This window comes from Asterias amurensis, chromosome 7, assembly GCF_032118995.1.
Source record: "Asterias amurensis chromosome 7, ASM3211899v1".
In the NCBI taxonomy this organism is placed as follows: domain Eukaryota; kingdom Metazoa; phylum Echinodermata; class Asteroidea; order Forcipulatida; family Asteriidae; genus Asterias; species Asterias amurensis.
This window is the reverse complement of record NC_092654.1, coordinates 5580846-5585631: the sequence shown is the minus strand read 5'-3', so window position 1 is coordinate 5585631 and position 4786 is coordinate 5580846. Positions and strand designations below refer to the sequence as shown.

The following is a 4786-nucleotide window of genomic DNA, read 5'->3' as shown; positions in this document are numbered from 1 at the left end:
TATTTCTTGGGACTCAGAAGAATGCATTTATAATGGTTGCCATAAATTAACATGAAATTTCAACGGGACCCGAAATCTGTACATTGGCCCCCCAACTATAAATCATTATTGAGTGATGCACCCACCTCACCATGAGAAGCAAGAATATAAGGTTCGAATCACAACCAAATAATAAGCTTGTTTTTTCCCAATAGAACTCAGTAAAATTATACAGTGTTTTTAATACAAATGTCAGCCTCTTGCATAGGTTGTTTTTTTCTTAATAAAAAAACCCTGGTTAAAGTGGAATTATACCATTATTTAGACTAAACAAAACTGTCAAAGGAGTTATTATTAAAGTAGGTTTTAATATAATTATGAATATTCATGAAATGTGGTTAAGTAGTCGGAGCCTGGACTCTAGATGTGCACTCGAGCAATGGCAAGAATATAAGGTTCAAATCCCACCAAATAACATTGTTTTCTTTTAAGAACTCGGTAAAAAACTCGGAAAAAAACTTCTGGGAAAATTTCATCGGCCTAAGGTGCAAAAACCCAAGAATGAATTGAGAAGAAATATCCAATCCACCTATCGTAAATTAATTCAAAATGTTTGATCTCTTTTTTTAGAGTGCCTGTTGCCACATTCATACTACGCAACCATAAGTGTTTTTATAACGAGGGTTATGTTTGGACAGTTTTCCAATAGACATTGGAAACAGGAAACAAATGTTAAAAAAACTTAATATTCTTTTATAAAAACATGGGCAAATATCCGGCATCCGCGTTTTTGTTTAAAGAATTCTATTTACAGAAACATGTTATTTGTAATCCCATGGTGATTTATAGTTACTCAAGTTATTAAGTGATGCGACTGCTGTTTATTTCTGTGGAATACAGATTTTACTGCATATGTTGAATGGGACTTAAATATCCTGTAAGATAGAATGGAAAAACCAACAATACTTGATCAAATCATTTCTAACGAGTGCAGCTCTGTACTACTACTTTCATGTTGGCAACCTCAGTTTTCTTCACATTTTGTTTGTCATCCATGTTTTCCCGGTGTTTTTAGCAGTTGTTGCTTGGCACCCTGAAGTGCCTTGTTACTCGGTAGTTACTTGGTTACTCGGTTGTTACTCGGTTACTCGGTTGTTACTCGGTTGTTACTCCTTGTTACTCGGTAGTTACTCGGTTACTCGGTTGTTACTCGGTTACTCTGTTGTTACTCGGTTGTTACTCCTTGTTACTCGGTAGTTACTCGGTTACTCGGTTGTTACTCGGTTACTCTGTTGTTACTCGGTTGTTACGCGGTTACTCGGTTGTTACTCGGTTGTTACTCGGTTACTCGGTTGTTACTCAGTGTTGTTACTCCTTGTTACTCGGTAGTTGAAACTTGTCTAATAGCACAGAATGTATTTGGACCAAAGCGCATTCTCTTGTTGATCCCATTTGACAACCTTTTGATCACAACTCTATAGATGCAGCCTTTACAAAACTGCTTCTCTCAAGCTCCAGATTAACGCATGCTTCATCGCAAGTGTCTTAATAAGAACCTTTATTACATGGTGTACTGCAAACTCTTCTATATAAGAACCTTCAAGCAATTGCACGGCTAGCTTGAGAAAAAAAACAAAGCAAAAGGTTATGTATATATACATTTTTAATCAATTGCCTTGCTTCAACTTCTGCTGATGAACTTATGCTTTTGCTCGGTGCCTGTGCTTATAAGCAATGGCTAGTTTTTATGAATTCGGCCCATTGCTTATAATACAACTCGGTGGAATGGTAAAACCAATTATTCCCGATGCAAATAGTGCGGTACCCGCTGCTAAAACATCGGATTTGAATTGCCTCTAGCTGTACCGGGCAATCTCGGTGGTCTAGTTGGTAAGACACTGCTTAAGAGTTACAAAAGTCGTGGGTTAGAATCCCACCCGAGTATATTACCTCTTTTTTAAGCAATTCGTTTAACACCGCTCAGAAAATACCTTGGCTTAGCAAAAAATGTTTGCGTTACAAGCATGGAAGCGGCAGCCAGGGGATCGTCTTCAGGGGAAGTGACACCTTTTTTTCAAATACAATGTAATAAACCACAAGGGAAACCGTGCTATGGCAATGTTTTTTAAAATATGACTGAACAAAGGAAAGTTACTCTTGCGGGATTTGAACCAACGACCTCCGGATAAACGTGCCGGCGCTCTACCAACTGAGCTACACAGCCCTATATTGGTGGTCTTTAATAGAGAGCTCAATATTTAAATGTTGCTATCATACGTATTCTATCTTTGTTTATTTATTAGCCCAATCTTTCGACTGGGCGGTAAAAATTAGTCAATAGACTCATCGAGTTGTTCCTCTGCACGGAAATCTTTAGTAAAAGGCGAAAGATTTATGCAATGCAGTGAAACCAGAGTGCAGAAAAAGTGTTTCACCATGGTAGTCATTCTGTACATGTGTAATTAACTTCATGGCGTTAAACGAAAACAGTAAGATCAAATTATTCATAAATGTATATAAATGTTAGCCTCTTGCAGAGGTTGTATTTTTCTCAATAAAAAAAAACGTTTAAAGTGGATGTATATAATTAATTAGATTAAACAAAACTGTCAAAAGAATTTTTTTTTAAAGTAGGTTTGAATATATTAGTCAGAACATTGAATATTCATGACAATGTGGTCAAGTAGTCGGAGCCTGGACTCTAGATGTGCACTCGAGCAATGGCAAGAATATAAGGTTCCAATCCCACCCAAGTAATAACATTGTATCTTTTTATTTTATTTAAAGAATTCGGTAAAATACTGAGTATACAGTGTTTATAATACAAGTCATTGTAAGGGTTCAACCAAATGATAAATGCTTTATCCCCGATGCAAATTTAGCGCAAGTTATCAAAAAGTGCGATAACCGCTTCTAAAATATAGGATTCGAACTGCCTCTAGCTACAAAGCAATCTCGGTGGTCTATAGTTGGTATGATGCTGCTCTAGAATTGCAAAAGTCGTGGGTTCGAGTCCCACCTGAGTAAAATGCCTGTGATTTTGTTTCCCCCCCGCCGAACTCGTTAAAGTACCGAGTATACAGTGCTTATAAACCAAATCGATGGAAAGGTAAAACCAAATTATAAATTTTGTATTCAGTGATAATATAACGTTTATCAAATAGTGCGGGACCCGCTGCTAAAACATCGGATTTGAATTGCCTCTAGCTGTACCGGGCAATCTCGGTGGTGTAGTTGGTAAGACACTGCTTAAGAGTTACAAAGGTCGTGGGTTAGAATCCCACCCGAGAATATTACCTATTGTTTAAGCACTTCGTTTTAACACACATCGGTGTAACGGTAAACCCAATTTTTAATTCTTTATTGCACGATACAAATTTAATTAACTGCTAAGAAAATACCTTGGCTTAATATTAGCAAAACGTATTTGCGATACAGCCATGGAAGTGACCCCTTTTTCAAATATCAAGTAATAGGCCTAAACTACTACGGAAGTGTATAGTTAGGACACATTTAATACCCACTATAGGTCACATGACGCACGGGACGCAATCGGTCTATTAAACAAAAATTAGTTAAATTATACTGGAACCCCTATGAACGGGCTTAGGGATAATAATTTTTGTAAAGTTTGGAATCTCCTTAACATATTTCGTTCTAGTGTAGACCGGTCAGTAGTATCAAACATATATAAAATGACAATAAAGGCAATGCATACTATTTCATTTCAGTTCATTTCATTTTATTTGCCAGCAAATAAACATGAAAAATCACATTAAAAAACTGCAAATCAAAGATATACAAGAACAAGCAAAACAATAGTTTTAAAAATAATACAAACATGTTAAACCACTAAGCTAAGTACTGAGGAACCTGGCTTGACCGCGGGCAGATACATGAACTGTAGGAAACAACCTCCAGTGGAGGTGGTACACAAATCGCATGAGACAAAAAAAAGACAATAACCCTGGCAGGGAAAGCCATTACCGACAGAAAGTTACTTTCAAAGTGGCTGACCTTTAGGTTCCAGACAATAACAAGACCAAACACACCCTCCCCAGGAGTATTATAGTATTATATTGTTTTACCCATTATCCAGCCAAGCTGAGCAACTCAACAAAAAAAGACAAGTAAAAAATACCAAATACACAATACAAAAAAACAAAAGATAACATTTAAAAAAAGTTAAATTTGGACCTGCCAGCTGATTTCTTTAAAATGCTTTTTGATTCCTCTAGCAAACCCAGGAAGACTAGTCAAAAGTTGGTGTCTTACATGGGAGAGTAAATTGTCAAAGTAGACAGGAAACTTGTTAAAAACAGTTAATTTCAAAGCATCGGTTCTAGAATATGTGTAATGGAATTTAAGAGTTTCAGAATTGAAAGCAGTAACAACAACATCCCCCTTCTTTAAAGGAAGAGTACCTCAAAATAATTACAAGCATAAAACCTCACTTGGTAACGAGTAATGGGAGTTGTTGATAATACAAAACATTGTGAGAAACGGCTCCCTCTGAAGTAGTTTTCGAGAAAGAAGTAATTTTCCACAAATTTGATTTTGAAACCTCAGTAGTCAGAATTAGATTTTGAGGTCTCAAAATCAAGCATATGAAAGCAGACAACTTAGTGTGACGGGGTGTTTTTCTTTCAACCAATTGGGCTCAAATTTTCACAGGTTCGTTATTTTGTGCATTTGTTGAGATACACCAAACGAGAAGATTGGTCTTTGACAATTACCAAAGGTGTCCAGTGTCTTGTTCTGATGTTGCTGTTCATTTGTCTGATGAGATATACATGTAAGGTTCAAT

General features: G+C 36.5%; 1 non-coding gene across 1 annotated transcript; it reads right to left on the bottom strand.

Moving 5' to 3' along the window:
* Window positions 1-2281: 2281 nt before the first annotated feature.
* Window positions 2282-2398, bottom strand: LOC139940212 (U5 spliceosomal RNA). The gene has a single exon (XR_011786429.1). It is a non-coding gene; the product is annotated as a U5 spliceosomal RNA (small nuclear RNA).
* Window positions 2399-4786: the final 2388 nt, after the last annotated feature.